The 25,695-nt window shown below is 46.2% G+C and overlaps 1 long non-coding RNA gene across 2 annotated transcripts; it reads left to right on the top strand.

Moving 5' to 3' along the window:
- The first annotated feature begins 731 nt into the window (after window positions 1-731).
- On the top strand, window positions 732-18,545 carry LOC147342568 (uncharacterized). Of its 2 annotated transcripts, none has more exons than XR_015157361.1 (5): window positions 732-1,148; window positions 4,749-4,850; window positions 10,060-10,206; window positions 10,618-10,675; window positions 18,177-18,545. It is a non-coding gene; the product is annotated as an uncharacterized LOC147342568 (long non-coding RNA). The 2 variants fall into 2 exon arrangements; XR_015157362.1 differs by having other exon boundaries at window positions 757-1,148; window positions 1,592-4,850.
- The last annotated feature ends 7,150 nt before the right edge of the window (window positions 18,546-25,695 follow it).

The raw sequence follows: 25,695 nt of genomic DNA, 5'->3' as shown, positions 1-25,695 counted from the left end.
CAATTGATTTTTCAAGTGTCCTTAGGATCTTTGTCTACTTTAAAGGAATCGGTGCAGGAAATTGTAGGCAATGCAGTACAGCTCTGGCTTCTGCAAGAAAGATATTAATGACATGAAACTCCAAACTTGTAGGGCAGAGGTCATCATCTGCGCTTTACAGATAAGAAAAGCGAAGCTCACGCTAGATGATCTTGACAGATCTTGTTTTAGGTAAATAAGCAGAGCGTTTAAGGTGCATTGCGCCTCCTTAATGCCCTCCTTAAAGAACTTTTAAAACTGTCTACTTATTGCAATGCTTGGCACAGAATGTGATTCATAAATAATCATTATTATTATAAAAATAGCTAATGTTTCTTGAGCGCTTATCAGGTACCAAAGTGAGTGCTAAAATCTGCACTATTTTACTTAATGTTATAATAATCCCATGAGGACAGTGTTATCATAACTTCCAGTTTATAGATTAGAAAGCTCAGGCTTGGAGAGGTTCATAACCCAAGGTGATCTGTCTGCAAACCCAGGCTCCCCAGCCTCAGGTAATACCACTCCCTTCCTGACTCCTCCTGACGTCTGCCTGTGGATGCCTCTTCCAAGTTATATTGTGATTATTCTCTGCTCTTTCTTGCGTCTCCAAAACTCACTCTGTACTGGAGTGTCCTGGTGGGTTATAATTAGGCCCTGCAGCATGCCAACTGGGACAGAGGTGGTTCTCATCCTTCCCCCTCACCTCCAGCGTCAAAGCATTAGCCATTTGCCATGCAGCCAGGGAGCCTGAGATTTGCTCTTGTTTGAGGGAGTCAGCCTGTAGGAGTCTGCCTCAAAAAGACCCTGCTCAGAGAAGATTCAGGCCACATGCTTGGCCTCGACACCCCTGGCACCTCAGCATCTAGCTGCCGGCGTCTGGGAGCTTCGTTTATCTATTGCTCAAAGCAGACAGCAAAGCTGTGCCTTAAGACTCCTGCTCACCGAGGGAGGGCACGCTCTCCCGTCTAGACAGGACAGCCAGTGTCAGCCAGGCTGTCTCCTCGCGGATGCGCTGCACCAGCCCCATAGGCATATCAGGGAGACGGAGAGCCCTGGAGACGCGACCTCTGTCCTGTTCACCTGGGGACCCAGACCTGTCACCAGCAGGACCGAGCTCAAGGCCAGAGGTAGGAACCTGGAAAGAAAGTCAGACTATGGGATCTGGAAGGGAACTTGATCATGATCAAGTCCAAGCCTGTTGTTCACAGACGGGCTGGCTCTCACTTCATGTTACCTGCTTAACCTGCATCCAACATTTAGGTCTCAGACTTGATGCTGTCAGCTTCCTTCAAGAAGCCTTCCCTGACTCTGCAAGTTTAGGAACGGATCTCCTGATAGCACACCCCTAGTTCCCACACTCTCCCTAACCCTGTTTCTTATTTTTGTCTGCATGCAGACCTTTCCCTAGACTTGAAGTTAGTCCTGCTCACGGGCTGCAGCCTAGCTCCTAGGACAGGGCCAGTAAACACTTGCCAAAGAATGAGGAAGCGACCTGCTCTGTTGGCCCAGAGGAGCTGGGACGTAGGACTCAGTGTGTGAAGTTGACTCACAGTGTCCACTTTCCATCCAGCCTCAAGGTTCCTGACTACTTCCTCAGCACCACGAAAATCCTTTCAGATCTCTGTCTGCCCAGAGACTCCAAGGTGTCCTACACAGACAGGCCTTTCCTGGAATGACAGTCACTTCCCTGGGTCCCTGAGTGGGCTTTCTCTAGCTGCGGTGAGTGCGGTCTACTCTCCTGTTGCAGAACACAGGCTTCTCACTGCAGTGGTTTCTCTTGTTGCAGTGCGTGGGTTCAGCAGTTGCGACTCATGGGATTTAGAGGGCTGGCTCAGGAGTTGTGGTGCACAGGGTTAGTTGTCCCGAGGCATGTGGGATCTTCCCAGACCAGGGAGGGATCACACTGTTCCCTGCATTGGCAGACACTTCTTTGCTATTGAGCCACCAGGGAAGTCCCATTCAAACTTAACAGGAAACCCCAGGCGGGTCAGGAAGCTGTTCCCACCCACCTCTCATTTTACCGGAGGAGGTCAAAGGCAGAGACACATGTTGGATTGACTGTAGGTGGATAGAAAGCAGAGACAGATTTATTCAATTAAAAAAGAAGGCATACTTTGCATGGGGAAGTGTTTTTGAACATTTTGAACTTGACATTCACCAAAGCCTTTTTTCAAGGGGAATCTCACCAAGGATAAATGACCTTCCATATCACTGCTTTGAAAAGGCTTTTAAGGAAATGTATGATTTCAATTAAAATGAGAAAATTTGGATGAGTTGCTAAGAAACAGGACCCTTTCTGAGTCCATAAGAGATTGTGCCAATAACTTCTGGTTATAGATGGGTTTCCTTGGAAACAATTCCTGGGAATTCTCAAGTATTAAAACTGAGCAAGAATAAAGTCTTCATAATAGATGGAGATGACGGCAGTTAAAAAAAAAATTGCTAATTGAGCAAATGCGCCAACTATAAAGGTAAGACGTGCCTGTAAAAAAGGATACTTAAAGACAATACACTCAATCTGTTCTCTGTTCTTTATTCTGCTTTATATAGATAGATAGATTAAAAAAGTGATCCATGTTCCTGGAAAAATAATTCTAACAGTAAGGAAGAGAGAGCTGTTCTTTTCCCCCTTTACCTTGGGACCCATCCTCAGAATTAGCCACTAGCTTCTTAGGTGTTCCTTGAGATTTCTTTGTGGACACCTACATGGATATCTATATCTTTATTTTATACAAATGAAAATTGTATATCTCTTTCACAGACTTGTGATTTTTTTTTTTTTCTACACAAGATATCTCAGAGACATTTTCATGCCAGGACATAGAGATCTGCTTCTGTCTCCTTGACATCTGTGCTCCAGTCTGGGCAATGCTGAAATAAAATATATTTAACCCATTCTTTAACACTGAGTTACAGTGTCTCTGTTGTTTGGTTATTGCAAACAATGTATCAATAAACAGTCCTGTGTATTAAAATGTCTTTGCAGACATAGGAGAAGGCAATGGCACCCCACTCCAGTACTCTTGCCTGGAAAATCCCATGGAGGGAGGAGCCTGGTGGGCTGCAGTCCATGGGGTCACTAAGAGTTGGACACGACTGAGCGACTTCACTTTCACTTCTCACTTTCATGCATTGGAGAAGGAAATGGCAACCCACTCCGATGTTCTTGCCTGGAGAATCCCAGAGACGGGGGAGCCTGGTGGGCTGCCATCTATGGGGTCGCATAGAGTCGGACATGACTGAAGCGACTTAGCAGCAGCAGCAGCAGCAGCTTTCAGGAAAATTCCTTAAAATAAAATAGCTAAGTCAAATTTCATATGCTTATTTCTAATAATGTTTTAAAAATTACCCTCCAAATCTGTTGTACTAATTTATTCTCCCATCAACAGCAGAAGGATTCTAACTTCAGGCCCCACTCCTGTCTTTAAGCAACACTGGGTATCATGGAACCTAAAGGTCTATGTCAATCCGACAGGAGAAAACATCTCACCTGTTACATTTGGCATTTCCTTTATTTTGAATGATATTACATCTTTTTATATGTTTATTGTTCACTGACATTTCCCCGTATATAGATTGTCTGTTTGTGGTCTTTTGCTCACTTTTCTGTTCAATTTTGTTTTTCTTATTGATGCTTAAGCATCTTCTGGTCTTCCCTGGTGGCTCAGACTGTAAAGAATCTGCCTGCAACTTGGGAGACCTAGGTTATATCCCTGGGTCTGGAAGATCCCCTGGAGGAGAACCTGGCAACCCACTCCAGTATTCTTGCCTGGAGAATCACCAAGGACAGAGGAGCGTGCTGAGCTTAAAGTCCATGAGGTCGCAAAGAGTCAGACATGACTGAGGGAATAAGCACAAGCATCCTTTGCTTACTGAGAAAATTAGCCCTTTATGGTTTCAAATATTTGTTTGCTTTCTTTTCTTTGAACAAAAATATCAGTTCTTCCAGCCCTCAGGGGGTTATTATAAGCCTCAGTTAACATTTAATTTCCAAATACATGGGGTTTTTAAAGTAACAAAAAATTTAAAAAGACAATATATATGAAAGTGTTTTTACTGATGCAAGGTCCTGACTAATGTATATTGGTTTTCTTGATTTGTTCTCGTTAGCAGAGCAGGAGGGTCTGTTGGGAAAGGCATTCACCGAAGAACCCAGCTCAAACTGTAGCTCTGACCCCTGCTCACCAGATTCCTGCTCACCAGATTCCTGCTCACCATCACCCCTCCCAACTTCTGGCCATCAAAAACATCTCCAGACCTTGCCAACTATCTTTCAGGAACAAAAGCGCCCCCAGCTGAAAACTAATGTTCTAACCCTACTCTCACCTTCTCCCCTCAAAGCAGGTTTAATGTTCTCAGCCTTACTGGACCTAATTCTACTCAAGCGACTCTGACATTATGTGAACATTTGCTGCCAGTCTGTCTTTCCCATCAAACTGTGGAATACCCGAGAACAAACACTATGCCTTTGATCCCTTTATCCTTTGGTCTTTGATCAGTTTCTGGAACAGGGAAAATGCTCAGTGAACATCAGATAAAGATACGAAATAGAATAGCAATGCAGAAATGAAGAGTTGTTTCCTAAACCTGGTTGTACATTACAGTCACCTGATGATATTTTTAAAATACAAATTCTTAGCTATAAACCCAGATTCCTGAGTCAGTATGTTAGGGAATAAAAACCCAGGAATATTTACTGTTTAAATTCTGGGGTGATTCTAATGCAGGTGATCTACAACAAGATCTGATCTAGAAGAAAAACGGCAGTGACCAACCTTTAATATCTCTGCAGACCACCTCACAGGGCTCACCTGCCTCACTGAAAAGAGGTAAAACATTCCTCCATGGAAATCCTTCTGCCTGAAATGGTAAATAATTATTTTATAAGGTAAGTAGAGAAGTTGCCAAAGAAGAACAGAGCTGATGATATCATGCTCCCTGATTTCAAACTATACTACAAGCCTGCAGCCGTCAAAGGAGCATGGTGAATATGTGCATGCTAGGTTGCTTCAGTCGTGTCTGACTCCTTGTGGCCCCATGGACTGTAGCTGCCAGGCTCCTCTGTCCATGGGATTCTCCAGGCAAGAATACTAGCGTGGGTTGCCATGCCCTCCTCCAGGGGATCTTCCCAACCCAGGGGAACCCATGGGTTCTTATATCTCCTGCATTGGTAGGCAGGTTCTTTACCACTAGCACCACCTGGGAAACCCAAGAGTATGGTACTGGCACAAAAACATACATGTAAATTAATGGAACAGAGTAGAGAGCCCAGAGGAGAACCCACACTTGTACAGGCAATCTGCAACAAAGGAGGTAAGAATATACCGCGGGGAAAAGACAACTTTCTCAATAAATGACATTGGAAAAACTGGACAGCTGCATGCAAAAGAATCAAGTTGGACTATGCTCTCACACCGTGCACAAAAATAAATTCAAATTTTAAAAAGACTGAAAAGTAAGACCTTTTAGGAAAAAAACACATAGACAGTATGCTCAGTCACATTGATCTTAGTAATACTCTTTTGGATGTATCGCCTCAGGCAAGAGAATGAAACCAAAATAAAACAAATGAAATTATATTAAACTAAAAAGACTTGCTTGCAGTATCTTTGTATGGTGACATATTGTAATTAGACTTATGGTGGTGGCTATCATTTTGAAATGTACAGAAATATACAATCACTATACTGTGTAATCTGAGAAGGCGATGGCACCCCACTCCAGTACTTTTGCCTGGAAAATCCCATGGACAGAGGAGCCTGGTAGGCTGTAGTCCATGGGGTTGCTAAGAGTCAGACACGACCGAGCGACTTCCCTTTCACTTTTCACTTTCACACATTGGAGAAGGAAATGGCAACCCACTCCGGTGTTCTTGCCTGGAGAATCCCAGGGATGGGGGAGCCTGGTGTGCTGCCGTCTATGGGGTCGCACAGAGTTGGACACGACTGAAGCGATTTAGCAGCAGCAGCAGCATACTGTATAACAGGAACTAACACAGTGTTGTTTTAGGTCAATTATACTTTCAATACAGATCCACTTATAGAAAAAGAGATTGGATTTGTGGTTACCAGAGGTGGGGGTGGCGAGAAAGAGAGTTGGATGAAGGTGGTCAAAATGCACAAACTTCCAGTTATTAGAAAACAAGTACTGGAGACATAACATACAACATAAAGATAATTAACACTGATGTATGTTATACATGAAAATTGTTAGGAAAGAAAGTCCTAAGAGATCTCATCACAAGAAAAAAATTTTTAACTTCTATAATGTATATCTATATGAGATGAGAGATGACTAAATTTGCAGGAATCGTTCCATGATATATATGTCAAATCATAATGTACACCTTTAACGTATATGGTGCTGTATGTCAATTATGCCTGGATAAAACTGAAAGAAAAAAAAAATTTTTAAGTTCCAAAGAAGCTTCCAGAAAAGGCATGGAGAGCTTCTGCATGTAGTTAGAACAAACCCTCCAGCCAGAACAGTATACAGAATTCACAAAAACACTCCCTTCTGAGACAGAACATCTGGTCTACCTTGATTTCCTACTCCCATGGCCCACCGATGGCCAGCAGAGCCCTGCCCCTCGACCTCCAGAGACCACAGGCGGCTCCTTCCCTGGGAAGCACACTCATTCTCAGTAGCCCTTCCTTCCAACAGAACTGGAAGAATTTTGTGGTGGAGGATAGAGAGTCAGTTTGCTTTTAAAGAAGTGGTTAAGAGCTAGGGGGGAACAGCTGTGTCATTTGTAAAGTATTCCCCATACAAAGCAATGCTTAAAATACATTTAAGACTGATAGAGATGAGGCTGCTGAAAAATCTCTTTGTAAGGGGTCTGCGGAGGTCAGGCCTGAAAGAATGGCAGAAAGTCAGGCCAGAAAGAAAGTCATCAGGAGGCAGGGCAGTGGGGCTGGAACTAGATTAGGAAGTTGACAGGATTGAAAAGAACACTGTCATTCACCCTGCCCTGGCCAGAGGCAAGGAATTGTTAACAGGGCGGAGCCCTGTCTACAGTCTGAGCCAGCAGGACGTCCTCTCTCTCTGCCACTGTGGGGACCAGTGTCTCCAGCATCTTTAATGATGCTGTTATAGTCTGAAAGCTAGGGCTCTGTCATGGCAAATCGCTTCATGGCAAATAGATGGGGAAACAGTGGAAACAGTGGCAGACTTTATTCTGGGGGGCTCCAAAATCACTGTAGATGGTGACTGCAACCATGAAATTAAAAGACACTTGCTCCTTGGAAGAAAAGTTAGGACCAAACTAGACAGCATATTAAAAAGTAGAGACATCACTTTGCTAACAAAGGTCCATCTAGTCTAGGCTATGGTTTTTCCAGTAGTCATGTATGAATGTGAGAGTTGGACTATAAAGAAAGCTGAGCATCAAAGAATTGATGCTTTTGAACTGTGGTGTTGGAGAAGACTCTGCAAGGAGATCCAACCAGTCCATCCTAAAGGAAATCAGGAAATCAGTCCTGAATATTCATTGAATATGACAGAGGATGAGATGGCTGGATGGCATCACCGACTCGATGGACATGAGTTTGAGCAAGCTCCAGGAGTTGGTGATGGGTAGGGAAGCTGGGCATGCTGCAGTCCATGGGGTCTCAAAGAGTCAGACACAACTGAGTGACTGAACTGAACTGAGGGCTCTGTCAGAATGCTCTTTAGTCTACAATGTCTATATTAGTTTGCCGGGGCTGCTGTAACAAAGTACCCCAGACTGGGTGGCTTTGTGAGGGGAAACACTGACAGAAACTACCCTCCCTGGCCGGGCAAGCTAGTAGCCACTTGCATGAGTTATTTTAGAACACGGGGTCCTGGTAAGGAACTCAGAACTAACAAGTGATCACCGACTTGCAGAATCTGGGAAAGGTCAAAAGGAAAGAAGAGGCCAGTCCACATGTCTAACCAACCTCCCAGAGTCCTCCTCGCTGGAATCCATCTTGGCTGAGAGACGCACACAAAGCCAGGAAGGACCTGAGTCAGAGTGATGGGCCAGAGACAAGCTGGAAACTAATCCCATCCCCCAAACCCGAGACTGCGAGCCTCGTGACAGAGCAGTCCTCCCGGGCTCCCTCACTCCTGCTCTCCGCCCGGGTGCCCCTTCCCAGTGAAGTCTCTTGCTTTGTCAGCATGTGCGTCTCCTCAGACAGTTCATTTCTGAGTGTTGGACAAGAGCCCACTCTCCGGCCCTGGAAGGGGTCCCCCTTCCTGCAGCAGCTTCAACGGCAGAAACGCCTTTGCTCACAGTCCTGGAGGCTGGACGTCTGAGATCAGGAGTCAGCAGGGTTGGCTCCTTCTGACAGCTGTGAGGAAAGGCCCGACACTGGAGTTTCTCCTTGGCTGTAGAGGGGCCACCTTCCCCCTGTGGCTCCTCACATCGTTGTCCTCTGTACGGATCTGCCTCCAAGTTTCCCCTTTTTCATCAATGAGATTGGATTACGGTTCGTCCTAATGACCTCGGGCTTCCCTGGTGGCTCAGATGGTAAAGAATCCTTCTGCAATGCGGGAGACCTGGATTCGATCCCTGGGTTGGGAAGATCCCCTGGAGAAGGTAACCACTACCCACTCCAGTATTCTTGCCTGGAGAATCCCATGGACAGAGGAGCCTGGTGGGCTACAGTCCATGGGGTCAGAAAGAGTCGGACAAGACTGAGCAACTAAGCACACAGTTAATGACCTCATTTTAATTTGATTACTTCTGAAAAGACCAGAGGATGAGATGGTTGGATGGCATCACCGACTCAATGGACATGAGTCTGAGTAAACTCTGGAAGTTGGTGATGGACAGGGAGGCCTGGCGTGCTGCAGTCCATGGGGTCCCAAAGAGTCAGACACGAATGAGGAACTGAACTAAGGCTGAGAAAAGATCCTGTGTCCAAATAAAGTCACATTGTGAGGTATTGGGAGCTAGAATTTCAATACAAGAATTTCTGGAAGTAGGGCGTAGAGTCAACCCATAACAATTGCATCTCCCTCTATCAATCTATTGTCACTTCTCACATCCTGCATGCCCCCGCCATTCTCTTCTTCCCTGTAGGCCCCTCAACTCTTTCTGTGTGACGCCCTGAGGAACCTGGGGAATCTGTCTCATTTCACCGAAATGACTTATTGTGAAAGATCATGTGCTCTTGGAGAAAACAGAGCTGGGTTTGAATCTTGGTTCTAAGCTATAAGAACCATGTGCCTAGGACAAGTTACTCAACCTCTCTGGGCCCCAGTTTCCTCGTTTCGTGGTAAAGAGGTACCTGGTGAGCCATGTCTTGAAACCATGGCCAGTTATTTCTACATCTGGAAGCTGACAGCCAGGAGTCACCACGGAGCAGACTTTGATCTTGAGGAAACAATAACTAAAATGGCCTATTTGAGTCTGCAAATGCAAAGCAGTTAGCATCTACTTCTCTGGGAGGAGAGTATGGGACACTTATGGCCCAAATCAGGCTTCTGACCATGCCTCAGGGTGTGTTTTTGACAGTACCTCTTAGGTCTTAGAGACCTAAGAAAAAGAAGAGCACATTTTCATAGCTCCAAGAAGGATCCTCAGCATAAATGACTAGAAACTCCACCCCTCCTTTTTAGATACAAAGCAAGACTTCTCAAACTACTAGGAGTAAATGACCTTTCTTTTTAGATTCCAATCCGTCATATGTACATGTTTTTGGAAAACACAATCAAAATGTATTGTTAAAATGCGAAATAAAAAAGACAAAATGCAAGCCACACTTTTTTTAGTATTAGATTCAACGGACATAAAACGAACTCTGTAAAGTTGCCATACAATGTTTCTAGATGCTTTACTGTCAACTTCTAAATGTTTATTTTTCAGCTAATAATGAAAAGTTCATTGACAAGCCGAAGCCAAACACCATACTTTGACTAATACCACTATAATGTATAAAAAGGGCTTCTTCAGCCTCCATTGTGGACAACCCAAGGCAACCATCCATAGCGGGCAGGGGGTAATTACTGTTGTAATATTAAGAATGCAATATAGAGCTTCAGATGTTCAAAATAAGTTTTTCTCATCCACAGCAAGAAAATAGACTTGACAGTCAAGCTTTGTCAGGAGAAGAATGTCTGAGTCCGTGTGTATATTCTCAGTCACTTCAGTCCTGTCCAACTCTTTGTGACCTTGTAGACCATGGCCCGCCAGGCTCCTCTGTCCACGGAATTCTCCAGGTGAGAATATTGGAGTGGGTTGCTATGCCCTCCTCCAGGGCATCCTCCTCCAGGGCATAGAACCCACGTCTCCTGTGTCTCCTACATTGTAGGTGGATCCTTTTCTGCTGAGCCACTGGGGAAGCCCCAAGAGAAGAATAGAGTAGCTTAAAATTGTCCCTTTCCACCTTTAAAATATCAAGATACAAGCATAGAATACAAGATCAGTTTTGCTTTATGCCCTGAGTGAGGAAAATGTAGTCCACCTCTCACATAGGTATGGATATTATTATTAATATTTAATATCAGAGTGTTAATAGAAATAACACCTTTCATATGTTTGATGATGAACAACTCACAAAGGATTTTCACATCTAATGCACATTTATGTCTCACTTTCCCTAAAGTCATATTTTTATTCCCATTTTACAGATAAAGAAACTGAGACAAGAACAGAATTAAGATATGATCATCTTACCCTGATATGGAGGTAAGGTGAGGTATATTCTAAAGAGTTCCAATGGGATAAGTTCTGTGTAGATTATGCCTGGGGGCAGAGTACAGGGGTCAGTGGTAGAATGGAGATCTCCTATCTCAGAGTCATTCTCGGTCATCGTCACTTCACCATCAGCATTAGCCACCATCGACTTTATCACGTACCAGGAGACAAATGGGAGAGCGGGAAATAAGACAAAGGTCTTGCCCTCAAGAATCTTACAACCTGTGTGTGATTTTAGGCAAGTAGCTGAGTGTCAGTTTTCTCAACCACAGATTGGGATAATTGTCTACCTCCAAGTATTTCTGTATATTTAATGATAAAACACACATAAAGTGCTTAACACAGCAAAAACACACATTAAGTGTCCCTTAACAACTTGGATTTAGTCTTATATCAATTAGCCAAATATACATCTCTTTGCTACACTGAATGACAAACAAATCATCTATATCCACGTCTTCATGTCTTTGGAATGCTTACGTTTTCATGTATATTAGAAAAAAATCACTAAATTAAGAGTTCTATCACCGCACAAAAGAATAACCAAATCTCCACCCAAAAGGAGGACTCTAGAGAAACAGCAAGAACACATGCCCGGAGCATCTTGGTAGCACATCTTTCCACCGTGCACTTTTGGTAAGTTTAAATCAAGCTCCATTTTCTGCTCCATGTTTGCAGCGACAGGTTTTGCTGGAAGCAAGAGATAGCGGTTCCTTACTTGTTCCCACCATGGAGCCTGGGACAGCCTGTGGGGAATGAGGGACTGACGATGATAAGAGAATCTGTGTCTCAGGGAGAAGCCAGTTGAAAAGCCGAACCAGACAGACACCTTGGCTGAGATGGAAATACACGCATGCGGCAGAAAAGCAGACATTGTGGGAAACTGGAGTCAAGGGAGGAGCCACAGGGACGTTCCCGGAGCCTGGGCTCTGTGCCAGGCACCAGGAGGCCCCTGAAGATGACTCAGCAGGCCAGCTCCGCTGGCAGCAGAGAAGGACAGGCTCCCCTGGCCAGAGCCCCTCAGCCAGGAGTCCCTGTGCGAATCCCCTCCCAGCCCCTAGCCTAAGCACCTCTCACACTGTACATGGTGCTCTTCCTTCCACTGCACCACTTTCTGCAGACTGGGGCAAGATAACAAACACCCTGTAAGTGCCTGAGCCCCTCGGGTGATTCTAACACTTTCCAGGCTTCCCACCACTGCCCTTACAAAGAATCCATTGCAACATCTTTTTAGTGTGAACCATCAAATTGGTCCTTCGAGTGAGGACACAGACAGTAGCTCTTGGCCCTGAGAAGTCAGGGGGAAGAAGGCAGGTGCTGGGTGCGAGCAGAGATGGAGAGCACGGGCTTGATCCCACCCCTCCTTCCTTTCTTCAGACAGAGAAGGTGTGAGTCCCCTTGGACACATCTTCAAGTTTCCCCCACATATTGTTTTGTTCCTAAGTTTGCCTTAGTTTCATGGTAACATAACCCCACCCTACTGAAGTCAGTTTGCCCTGCCTTCAGGAGAGGAAGGGTGATCGAGAGGAAAGATGTCTTTCTGAGTATCAGCAAAGCTGGATTCAAAGTCAGGCTCTGGGGCTAATTGGCTGTGACTTTCAGTTGGTCTTTTTTCACTCTCTGGGCTCAAGGAGGGTTGCACGGGGGACTCTATGGTCATCTAATCTGGCCCTGCCAATTGGTGTGCATGTGAGCGTAATTGTTGTAAGAACATTTAAACAAATGTTTAAGTGTACAGCACAGCATCACTGGGCTTTCCTGGTGGCTCAGTGGTTAAAAAAAAAAAAAAATCTGCCTGCCAGAGCAGGAGACTTGGGGTCAATCCCTGGGTTGGGAAGATCCCCTGAAGAAGGAAATGGCAACCCGTTCCAGTATTCTTGCCTGGAGAATCCCACGGACCAAGGAGCTTGGTGGGCTACAGGGCATAGAATCGCAAAAAGTTGGACACAACTGAGCAACTAAACAACAACAGCATCATTAACTTAAGGCACAATGTTTGTGGTTTTGCCAGTCAGCCCATCTATTCCACTTTAGAGACCAGAGGTCCTGCAGGCGGAGCACTTCCTGCCCACCGCTCCCGGATGGAGCCCTGCCAAAATCCCAACCAGCCCGCAGACCCTCCAGTGATGAGCTGGATCGGGAGTCTGAAGCGGGGTAGTCCTTCCACCACTAGGTGTCACTGTCCTACCTTAAACACCCCTCCTGACGCAGGGAAAGACTGAAGGCGGGAGGAGACGAGGACGACAGAGCGTGAGATGGCTGGATGGCATCACCGACTCAATGGACATGAGTTTTGGTGAGCTCTGGGAGTTGGTGATGGACAGGGAGGCCTGGCGTGCTGTGGTCCATGGGGTCGCAAAGAGTCAGACACGACTGAACGACTGAACTAACTAACCAAATTCTCAGCCTGATTTACTGGAAGCTCTCCCACAGAGTTTTGTTCTTGGCACTTGGATACAGTTTGCATATATCTTTTTGGATGGTTCCTCCCAAGGACTCAGCGCCAACTATTTACAGATGTCTACACACCTTACCTCCCTCACCGCCAGGCTTTGGATCTGACCAGTGACGTGGAGTATGAGGAGGGCACAGCAACCCACTGCAGTATTCTTGCCTGGAGAAACCCATGGGCAGAGGAGCCTGGCGGGCTACAGTCCACGGAGTCTCAAAGAGTCGGACACGACTGAAGTGACTTAGCACACACACAGGCATGGAGTTAGATTCAGTTCAGTTGCTCAATCATGTCCAACTCTGCGACCCCATGGACTGCAGCACGCCAGGCCTCCTGTCCATCACCAACTCCCTGAGTTTACTCAAAATCATGTCCATTGAGTCAGTGATGCCATCCAACCATCTCATCCTCTGTCGTCCCCTTCTCCTCCTGCCCTCAATCTTTCCCAGCATCAGGGTCTTTTCAAATGAGTCAGCTCTTCCCATCAGGTGGCCAAAGTATTGGAGTTTCAGCTTCAACATCAGTCCTTCCAGTGAATATTCAGGACTGATTTCCTTTAGGATGGACTGGTTGGATCTCTTTGCTGTCCTAGGAGCTCTCAAGGCATGGAGTGTGAGGGGGCATATCTCCCTAAGCTAGTAGGCCCAGCCCTGTTATTCACTCTCATTCAATCATGAATTTAATGAGCACGTGCTGTGTGCTGTGTCCTGTGCTTGGAGCTAAAGACTCAAAGAAGGGCACCTCCCCCTCCAGGGTTCCCAGTAGACATTCAGTGTCACTGTAACCTGAAGCGAGGGCTTCCCCAGTGGCTCTGTGGTAAAGAATCCGCCTGCAATGCAGGAGCTACAGGAGTCACTGGTTTGATCCCTGGGTCAGAAAGATCCCCTGGAGGAGGGCATGACAACCCACTTCAGTATTCTTGCCTGGAGAATCCCCATGGACAGAGGACTCTGGCGGGCTACAGTCCATGGGGTCACAAAGAGTCAGACACAACTGAAGTGACTTAGCACGCACGTACGCAACCTGAAGAGAAAATGCAGAATTGAAGGGCCCCATGCCAGGAGCACAGAGAAGAAAAAGCCCTCAAGCTTGCCTTGCTTAGATAGGGAAGCTTCATAAGGTTTGTCACAGCATTTAGGCTGAGACTTGAATTAGCACAGGTCTTGTGGACAGACCATGCCAGACTGATGGAACAAATCAGCAAATAGGACAGTTCCCTTAAGCTAAAGGTGCTTTCCTGGTGCCTCAGTGGTAAAAGAATCTGCCCGCCCCACTATGGAGGAGGATGGGGAAGGCAGACGGCAGGGGTGTGGGACCTGGAGGCCAGCCAAGCCCATATCATTGTCTCTAATGTGGACTGGCGGGCTTCCCTGGTGGCTCAGAGGTAAGGAATCTGCCTGCCGATGCAGGAGACACGGGTTCCATCCCTGGGTCAGGAAGAGCCCCTGGAGGAGAACATGGCACCCCACTCCAGTATTCTTACCTGGAGAATCCCATGGTCAGAGGAGCCTGGCGGGCTACAGTCCATGGGGTCACAAAAGAGTCCTACAACTTAGCGACTAAGCAACAACAACAAATTAAGCTAAAGGAAAACTTTTCTTATAAACACTAAACCATACTGAAATCAGTTTGAACCCAATTACCTTGCATAGGAAAAACAGCAGGGTCTTGTCCTGTTTTCATTTACATACAATCCCAGTGGTCTGAATTTTGCTTGAGGGTACGGATGTGGCTTGAGGGTATGAGTTATGCCTGTGGGTTGGATTCTGAGGAGTTCTTTTTCAGAGAGGAAACCGAGGCCACCAGCAGGAGACTCTCACACGCCTCCCGGCCCTGCTCACCACTGTGATGAGTCTGCAGCCGCTCATCCTTTCTCTCTGGTACTCTGCAGGCTAGTCAGGCTCAGAGGATTGGCTGCACTTTTTTACTTCCAGTCTCTCTAGTCTTCCTTCAGGAACATCCCCTGGGGGCAGGTGGTATAAGGAGCTAATGATATTGTATAATGAAAATCTGGAAGCACGTATCTCACCCCAAGTTGAATCAAAGAGCAGTGTTTAAAGTATTAGTTTCTAAGTTGTGTCCGACCCCATGGATTGTAGCCCACCAGGCTCTTCTGTCCATGGGATTTCCCAGACAAGGATACTGGAGTGGGTTGCTATTTCCTTCTCCAAGGAATCTTCCCAACCCAGGGATTGAACCCAGGTCTCCTGCACTGCAGGCAGATTCTTTACCATCTGAGCTACTAGGAAAGTTGAATCAAAAAGCTGAGATACATATCTGTTAATCCCATATAAACTAACATACACATCACTCTATAGGCAAGCAACAGGATTTACCATATTATAGCGCTGGGAATGATATTCAGTATCTTATAATAACTTACACTGGAAAAGAATCTGAAGCTATATGTCTGAAACTAACACAATATTGCATAGCTTTTTAAATTGTATAAAAAGCAGACAGCGAGGTCCTCTCTGCTAATCTCACAATCTAGGCCTCTCCGCCTTTAGCAAAAGAAGTGAAAGAGCTTGATAATTCACTCACTGAGCTGGTGTTTCAGTCCCAGAACTCCCGAGTGTTTGTTTCCCCCAGAACTCATTAGAAGCTTTGACACCTGGAATGGTTCACACTAGAGGGAACGTGCAGAGTAGAATGAGCAAGAGGGGGAAGCAGAAAGGGGCGCAGGAGTGCTCCTGGCTTGGACTGGGATGCTGAGAAGGTGGGCACTGCAGAGCCTGGTTGAGAGCTTGGGAGGGCTGTCTCTCATTGCTGCAGCACCAGCTCCAGCATAAAGCTTCACAGTTAACTAACATTTCAGCATCAAGTACCCAAGGGCAGAGACTACGTGTCTCTTATCTCTACACCATTGCTTGGCGTGGAGAAAGACTGCAATGTGTGTTTGGTGAACTAATGCCTCTGCAAGCTGGGAGGGTTGGACATCCACATTAAAAGAGTTTTATGGACAGGTGACCGACTCATCCCAAGGAAAATACTGAAAGTCCCAAATCCCAGGAAATCCATCAGTCCTGGGCAAAGACCAAGTCAGCCGGTCACCCCACACTATGGCCATAATCCACTGCTAGAATGGACCAGTAGCAGCTCAGGATATAAATTCATAATATTTAATCATTCATTTGTTCAATCAACAAATGGTTCCTGAATATATAAACAAATAACTAGATACTGAAAAGTAGTAATTTACAGACATGGTATTGCAGAAACCAGTAATCGAGCAAGCAAGCACCACACTCGGAGAGTTGAAGAACTCAGGTTTATTACACCAGCAGCCCCAGAGCAGTTAACACTCCAATTTCTGAGCCCCAAACAAAGGGGTTACAGAGTTTTTACAAACAGACTATAGTGGCCAACACTAGCTGCTAATAGGCTGGTTTAAACTAAGGGGTTTCACGTGCCCAGGAACAGCGATCAAGACAGGGAGGGGGATGGCTGACCTTTACACGGACAGGCCTGATTAAGCAGGTTTGCAGGGGCCGGGCAGTTGCAAAGAGCAGGACAAGGGTGAGTGAGATAAGCTCCAGTTCTTAGTATTCCAAGTCCCCACTTTCTGAGACTACGTGACCTACATGATCCAGACTTTGCAAGGAGCAAGCTGAGTTACACAGGCAGAAGGAGCAGGAGGTTATGTAAAATTTTAACTTTTCCTCTTCAGTGTGGATACATTTTCTTGCTTTGCTCAGTTCATTAATTAGAAAGGCAGAGCTAACAAAAACCAGTCTATGCTTCAACTGGCCAACCTTAGCTGAATGAATTAAACTATCCCTCTCACTTGGCGGAAGATGATAAAGGATTTTATTGAAAGGAGTAATCATGGCTTGCGTTGGAGCCCAGGACCTAGTCCTCATCCAGGCAGTGGTGCCCTGGGAAGTTGGTTTATCCATAAAATAGTGACTAATAATAGTACTGGTGTAGAGTTTTTGTGGAGAGCAGATGAAACCAAGGCTTCGTAAATGTTAGCATCTTTAGCTTCACCAGATTTTGAGTTAATCATAATGTTGTTAAGTTTATTACAAACTCCTGACTGTGGGTAAGTTCTGCTGCCAGTTTGATTACTGGAAGTCAACCTTTCCCCAAATCCTACCTCCGAAATATTTGAGGGGAATTCCAAGGGATGTCTTATATTCTTATCTCAGAATCAGTGAGCTGGGTCACCCCAAGTAGCAGCCAGCACTGCCCCAGGCTCTGATGGTCCCACCAAGGATCTGGGCCAGCTGTGAATCTGGGTGGAGTGAGCCATGGCCACTTGAAGTCAGGCGGAAGGAGCTCTGTTAGTGCTTCGTGCAGACGGCAGGGAGGGTTCCCACAGTCAGAAAGCTGGAGTCCGAAATGGTATAATTACAAGGGACCCCATGCTCTCTTCCAGGGTTTATACAAGCCAACAGAGTGGCTGCAGTAAATGCTGACGTTAGCTGCCTCCATGCCTTCGTCTTTCTGGCATTTACTGGGTTCTGTTCACTGTGTCATTTCCTCTCTTAGGGTAGTTGTTCTCAAATGGGGGGCAGTTTTACACCCCATCCCCAAGGTATGTTAGGCCATGTTTAGGGATGTTTTTGCTTGTCAAACTAGGAAAGAAGGCTGCTAATGAAACCGAGTGAGTGGAGGCAAGGAATGTTGCAAAACATGCTGTCCTGCATAGAAAAAGCCTCCTCAACAAAAGTTATCCGCCTAAAATGTCAATAGTACTGATGTTGAGAAATTCTTTGGGCGATTTTTTTGCCTCAAAAAATCCTGATATTCTCCCTTCTGACTTGGCCTCCCTGGAATCTATTCTTACTTCTCACACATATTTCCTTGTGTCTAAGCTCTAAGATGGATAGGACTTAAATCTCAGTCCCAGTCCTTGGTCTTATAAATTAGCAGATAAACACAATTATGTACTGGGGCTTTCTCCTAACTATTCGACTCATAGCATACAAGCTCTAATGCCCGCCCATGTGTGTTATTATATTGAAGTTTATTGTATCAAGTCGCTGCTGATTCTTTCATTCAACAAACGTTTGATGAGCACCTACTCTGTACTAGACATTAGATATGCAATGATTCATCAACCGGACACTGCCCCCTGCCTTCATGGAGGACACGGGATGGTTGGAGGAGGAAACGGTAGACAAGGACTTCCCTGATGGTACAGTGGTGAAGAATCCGCCTGCCAGTGCAGGGGACACGGGCTTGACCCCTGGTCCATAAGGATTCCGCATGCCACGGAGCCACTGAGCCTGCGTGCCTCAACTGCTGAAAGCCGTGCACCCTGCCTCCTGCACCCCACAACAAGATAAGCCCACGCACCACATCTACAGAGGAGCCCACACTCGCTGCACCTAGAGAAAGCCTGCACAGCAACGAAGACCCAGCTCAGACAAAACTAAAATAAATTAAAAAAAAAAAAAAAAAGCATAGACAAATGAATTTTTTGTTGTTATTTAGTCGCTCAGTCATGTCTGACTCTTTGTGACTTCATGGACTGTAGCCCGCCAGGCTTCTCTGTCCATGGGATTCTCCAGGCAAGAATACTGAAGTGGGTTGTCATTTCCTTCTCCAAGGGATCTTCCCAATCCAAGGATCAAATCCCTGTCTCCTGCACTGGCAGATGGATTCTTTACTGCTGAGCCACCTGAGAAGCCCAGACAAATGAATATGTGATTACAAATTTTAGCACATGCCATGCAGGAAAAGCAGAGGTTCCTGTGAGGACACAGGATGGGAAGGAGAGCATTTAGAGGCAAGGCAGAGAACCTTTCCCTGAAGAAGCAAAGTTTGGGTCTGAGGCCTGAGGGAGGCAACGAAGTAAGACCAGTGAAGAGACAGAGGAATGGAATCAGCTCAAAGGGCTCCTGAGCGGGGAAGGGGCTGAGCCATTGGGGAGCAGAACAGACACTGCGTGGCTGGGTGCGCTGTGACCTCTGTACAGTTTCAAAGGTCGTTCGGCCTGCCATGTGGGCGATGGGTTGAGGGAGACCCAAGGAACTGAGAGAGCCATCGGAAGGCGAATGCCGTGGTCTGGGAGGTGGAAGGGGGCAGCCTGGCCCACAGAGTGACCGTGAGGACTTATCCTGGAAGTCCATATCCCAGAGTGGGCAGTGGGTGACACGGGAAACCAACTATCCCTGCATGAACAGCTCCACAGAAATCAGCCTTCCCCCTCCTGCTCCACACATCTGCTGGGGAGGAGCCGTGCACATCACGGGCTTGTCTCTCTTCCTACATGGCACGTGGATTTTTTGCTGTTTCTCCAGTTGGTTGAAATATTGAGTGGTTTTTATTTATTTATCTGTGGCTTCGGGGACAGAGGGATGGTAGGGGGACTAATAGATGACTTGTCACAAACAAAACCCAATTTCCTATTCCATAGCCATTCATCATCCTCTCTGCCTGTTGCCATTTCTTTCTGGAGTCAGGCTGGCCAGGATCAGCCCAGAGTCGGAGGTCTGGGATCTTCTTGAAAAACCTTCCTACCGGGTCTGAGCAAGGCCTCCTGAGAGTTAGATGTCCTTAACCTCAAGTCAGGCTCCAACGCGACAACTTGTTGGGCAACAGACAAGACCAGGGAGATCCTGGCAGGCAGGCCCAGTCCAAGAGAGTGGAAGCACCAAAGCACCCGAACTCACAAGGAAACCAACTCATCCGCCTTCACGGTCACAGGGGTGACCATTGTGTCCACAGAGGGCTCCATCCAACATGTCGGGACCAATGCCATCCAGACCGGAAGGACTCAGCAGGCCTGGGCCTGGATTCAAGGGGCTGGAGAGGTTGTGCCGAAGGCAGGGATGACCTGCTTGGGACCAGCAGAGCCTCTGGGGCAGAGTAAGTACCAGGAGCCCATTAGAGGGGAAGTCCAGGTGAGAGGTTTTAGTAAACATCTGCAGGTAGTGAGACATTTAGTAAACACCTACAGGTAGTAAATGCCTACAGGTAAGTGAGGATTGAAAGATGCTAAAAACCATAGCTCCTGCCCTCAGGGAGCTGGCACTTGGTTCAGGAAGCACAAAAGTAGGTTAATAATTCTAACACGGTAAGTCCTATGATGGACATGAACACAGGGCATTCTGAGGGATGTGAGGAGGCAAAAGGAAGAAGCTGCTAACTCTGCAGGGGAATCAAGGGAGACTTTCAGGAGGAGGTGATATTTCTCTGTTCCACAGACAGCCCCCTGGAACCACCCAGGGTTTAATTAACTGCACTTAGAAAAACAAACAGAAATGCCACCAGTACACTGGCAAGGGTATACCTGGTCCATTATTCATTTTAAAAGAACAACCAAGTGCAATTAGTTTCCTTCATGGATTTTTTCCTCTATAAAATTACCCTGAAGCTTGATTTTTTTCAAATAGAGAAATTCTTCTTAAAAGTAGATTGCTTTACTTTTGGCATTTAAATCCAAGCTCCAAGAGTGTTTATGCTGTTCAGGAAACCTGCCATTCAGGTGTGCTTGAGATTTCAGGGATCAGGAACTTTATTGGGAGGAGATAACAGATAGAATATGGACCAAGCCACAGGCTCCCAGCCCTGATCTTCTCAGGAAAACGCTTTGAGGTTCAATAAATGGGGGTGAGGGGTTGCGGGTGGGGATGTACTAGAGGCCTCTACTTAATACATCTGGCCCAGGCTGCAGAAGCAGGGTAAATTTCTGAAGTCCTAATTAAAGATTTCTTATTAGACGTAAGGAAATTCTGAGATCATTTTCTCTAAAACTAATTTTCAAGTACAATTTTAAGTGTCACACTTTATCCTGTCTGTCCTAGAGAGAAACCATAATGCAAGTTGACAGTGACATAAAAGAATTAAAACTCCACTCTTCCCCCTCCCTGCTCCATCACCTTCCCTCCTCCCAGTTTTTAGAAAGGGAACCAGTAGGTCAGCTTCTAGATCTTTCCTGGGCACTCACTGTGGGAGGCCTTGAGCTCTGCAAGGTCCTAGGGGTGTGGGGGAGGGGTGGTGGTGGTGGGAGTTGGGGGAGAGGAGAGACCCAGATTTTTGGGGTCTTTTGCCTGGAGAAGGAAAGGGCAGCCCCCTCCAGTGTCCTTGCCTGGGAATCCCATGGACAGAAAGCTTGAAGAGCTACAGTCCGTAGGGTCCCAAAGAGTACGATACGACTTCATGACTAAACAACAACAACATTTTGACATTCACAAAGTCTCTTCACTTATATCATCTCATGCAAGTCTCTCCACAAACTCCTTGAGCTGGTGGGACCAAAGCAGATCACCAGTTTATTAAAGAACTGAGAGGAGATTAAAATAAATTCATAAAATACGTGAGCTAGGAAATCAACCAAAATTGCTCTGACCCTGAGATGCAATTGTAACAAAAAGCAACATTCAGATCACGAACAAGTGTCGTTAAATCTTGAAAAGGAAGAGATCAATTCCAAACAGAGGCAATAAATAAGTTCCTGGATTGTTCGATAATCCAATTAATGAAGAGGAAAGAATCATTTAATGCATTTAAACATTTTTGCTGGTTGACACATAGAAATGACAAGCTGACCAAAGAATACTCTCATTTCACAGAGTGTTTAGTGTACGTTCTATGTAAGAAAACTTAAATGCATCTTAATATTCACTTCTCCAAGGGATTTTCCTGACCCAGGATGGAACCTGGGTCTCCTGCATTGCAGGCAGATTCTTTACAGTCTCAGCCACCATGGAAGCCCACAACTTATATATACATATGTTTTTGAACTTGATAAAAGTTCTCCCAAATTGACAATTCTTAACATTTATACAATATAGGTGGAACTGTAAAACCTCTTGATACTCTTAACAATGAAATAAAAATTTTGATTAGCATGCAGGATGAAAGAGTACTGCTGCTAAGTCACTTCAGTCATGTCCGACTCTGTGCGACCCCATAGACGGCAGCCCACCAGGCTCCCCCATCCCTGGGATTCTCCAGGCAAGGACACTGGAGTGGGTTGCCATTTCCTTCTCCAATGCATGAAAGTGAAAAGTGAAAGGGAAGTCGCTCAGTTGTGTCCGACTCTTCGTGACCCCGTGGACTGCAGCCTACCAGGCTCCTCCGTCCATGGAATTTTCCAGGCAAGAGTACTGGAGTGGGGTGCCATTGCCTTCTCCAAGGAAACAGTACAGTATCTTTCTATTCTCTCTACAAAGATATTCCAAAACGGTTGTTGTATGGAAAGGTAATCAGACAACAATTAGCTAAAAAGGTAAGCAAAGAGAATATTATGGAAGTATGCCAAGTAGTTAAATAGTAATAAATATTAGTTTTCTAAATTATATAATGTTTATGGTATTTTTAAATTTTTTAATGTATAGTTTACAGTGATTTCTTTCCTCATTGTAAGTTTTATAACGAGTTTTGTATTCACAATTTTGTGTTCTTTTGCTTAAACAGAGCCCCCAAATTATGTAAGTTTTACCCCCCAAAAACCTGGACTTTCCCCTAATTTATGCCCATTTAGCAGGTGAGGAAACAAAACTCAGGCAAAGTCTTACCCTTACCCAGGGTCTCACTATCAGAAAGTGACAGAGGCAGGACACAAAGCCGGTGCTTCTCCTTCTTACTAGACAACCCCCCACACGGTTCCTTTGCAGAAGCAGAAACAAAAGGCAAAAACATTTAGGAAACCCAGAGGACATGATCACATTTCTTAAAGAGATTCCACGTGGCTTACAGCGCACATCCCATCTTCCTTCAGGACCTGTGTCTGGACAGAGGAGTTCAAGTTACAGTCAGCTCCAACATCATGATTCCAGGCTCAGAGTAACCCCAGAATCGAGATGTGGATGCGTGCTAAGTTGCTCAGTCATGTCCAACTCTTTGGGACCCTATGGACTGTAACCTGCCAGGCTCCTCTGTGGGAATCTCCAGGCAAGAACACTGGAGTGGGTTGCCATGCCCTCCTCCAGGGGATCTACCCAACCCAAGGATCGAACCTGCGTCTCCTGTGTCTCCTGTGTTGGCAGGCAGGTTCTTTACCACTAGGGCCACGTGGGATGCCCGTGTGAAGTAAAGGCAGGTCACATCAAGAGCATTCTGGGAGTTCAGGCTGACTCTAGCTGAGCCCTCCTGCTTGGCGGGCACTCACTCCTGCACATGCCTTCACGCTCAGAAACAGTCCTCAGGGTAACATGCCCATTACCCCAGGGCTATAGAGAAAAAACTCAAGCTGAAAGCCCATCTCCAGTTCTCCAGGATGCTGTGGAATTCAGAAAAATAATCACCTACTTATGCCTGAAGGTGAAACCAGAGAAGCATTAGTGGAAGGCGGAGAGATGGGTTAGTCGACATTTTCCCATTCCTTCTGGTTCCCGCTTCATGTCTGAGGCAAACGCAGCAGCAGCCATGGCGTTCAGCAGGTTCCAGGAGCCAGACAGAATTACGAGAGGTCTTTACCGAGAACCATCCGACAAGCGTTGGTATTTGAGAGAGAGTTACTGTTGTTCTTTTAGTTGTTAAGTCGTGTCTGACTCCTTGGTGATCCCATGGACTTTAACCCACCAGGCTCCTCTGTCCATGGGATTTCCCAGGCAAGAATACTGGAGTGCTTTGCCATTGCCATTTCCTTCTCCAGGGGATCTTCCCAACCCAGGGATCGAACCCAAGTCTTCTGCATTGGCAGGAGGATTTTTTAATCACTGAGTCAACAGGGAAGCCCACTTGAAAGGGAGTACTAATGATTAAATTCAAATACAGAGCAAGAGACCTCAAGTAAGATCAGAAGCAAAGGGAAAATAGACTGGAAAGAAAGAATTTTCAGAAATCATGTTGTGAAACAGTCACGGCCAACAGATTTCTATTGATATTTTTCCTGCTGTCAACATGTTAAATATCATGCTTCCATAGACAATGGCTTCCCAGATGGTGCTGAAGTGAAGTGGAAGTGAAATTGAAAGTCGCTCAGTTGTGTCCAGCTCTTTGCAACCTCATGCACTATACAGTCCATGGAATTCTCCAGGCCAGAATACCGGAGCGGGTTGCCATTCCCCTCTCCAGAGGATCTTCCCAACCCAGAGATCAAACCCAGGTCTCCCACACTGCAGGAAGATTCTTTACCAGCTGAGCCACCAGGGAAGCCCAAGGAATCTGCCTGTCAAAACAAAAAACTCAAGAGACAAGGGTTCAATCCCTGGGTCGGAAAGATCCCCTGGAGGAGGAAATAGCAACCCACTCCAGTATTCTTGCCTAGAGAATTCCATGGACAGAGGAACTTGGCAGGCTATAGTCCATGCGGTTGCAAAGAGTCAAACACAGCTGAACATCTGAGCACAGTATGCCCCATACATAATGCAAAGGAAAAAAATGCTTTGCTTTACAATAAATATTGACCACCCATGAGTCCCTCAGACTAATCACATGGGGCATCAGTTATTCATAGGTTTTTGCTGAATAGAACCCAATGAACATACACATTGGAAGGGTCACCTTAGGACAAAGTCATGGAATCCCTTATCTCCACAGAATGCCAAGGCAAGAATCATGGAAGTTGATGCTCAGTTCATAATAAAAATCAAATGTGAGTTTATGGTTGTTTTTACTTTGTTTTGTCCAGTTCTTAGCCATGTTTCTATGGTCTTATTAATAACAAAAATCCCCCTGGACAGCCTGGTTTGAACTTAACGCAAGAGTTTGGAGAGTTGAAGTCAGAGATGGTAGTTAGAGACAACTGACTGTGACTTCCAAGTGCTTTCATTGACACGTGGCCCCTGGAACTCAGACAAGCAAGGCCCACAAGGAGGCTCTGCTCTGTAGGGGAACTGGAGAGAGGCCTGGGAGACTTTCCAAGCATGGAGGAGCTTGGATAGATCCAGGGGAGTGTGAAAAGTCCAGCCCAGCTGCAGCCCAGCCTCAAGGCAGCCTGGGGTACTTGGGAGCCAAGGTCAGGGGGAGTGAAGTGAAGTGAAAGCCACACAGTGTATCAGGGGAGGAAGAGCTTATCCCCCTTCAGAGATAAGTAGGGCCTGGGGGGCTGTTTCCTTTACTTGATGTTTTCCAAGCTTTACAAAAGAATTCAGAGAGAACTCGCCTTCTCACCCTCAGCAGCCTCGTAAGGCAAAAGGCCTGCTCCTTGGCCTGATAGCCCCAAACCCTCCAGGAGCCAAGAAAAAAGTTCCAGGTGTCCTGGAAGTATCTGAGGTTGAAAAAAAAGAGAACCTATTAGAACTGTCAACTACAAATTGGCACTCACCAAGAGCATTGCCAACGACTGAACAACAAAGGCATTTGCCATCTGCCTCTGTGGAGACTGAGGGTTTCCCTTGTGGCTCAGATGGAAAAGCGTCTGCCTGCAACACCAGAGACCCGGGTTCGGTCCCTGGGTCGGGAAGATCCCCTGGAGAAGGAAATGGCAACCACTGGTACTCTTGCCTGGAGAACCCCATGGACGGAGGAGACTGTGGGTTACAGTCCATGGTGTCGCAAAGAGTCGGACAGGACTGAGCTTTCTTTCTCACATCCATTTCTCTACAGAGACTGCTGTCCCCTGCTGCTCTAGCTGTTGACTTTCATCAACCCCTGAGGGAGTTCAGGGTGGAGTGAGGCGCTCTGTGCTCCAGGGAGTCTGGTGGGACGGTCTTTAGAT

This window comes from Bos grunniens, chromosome 29 (genome assembly GCF_055505025.1).
Source record: "Bos grunniens cultivar Pamir isolate PY7600 chromosome 29, Bosgru_T2T1.0, whole genome shotgun sequence".
Taxonomy (NCBI): domain Eukaryota; kingdom Metazoa; phylum Chordata; class Mammalia; order Artiodactyla; family Bovidae; genus Bos; species Bos grunniens.
This window is presented reverse-complemented; position numbering and strand designations above follow the sequence as displayed.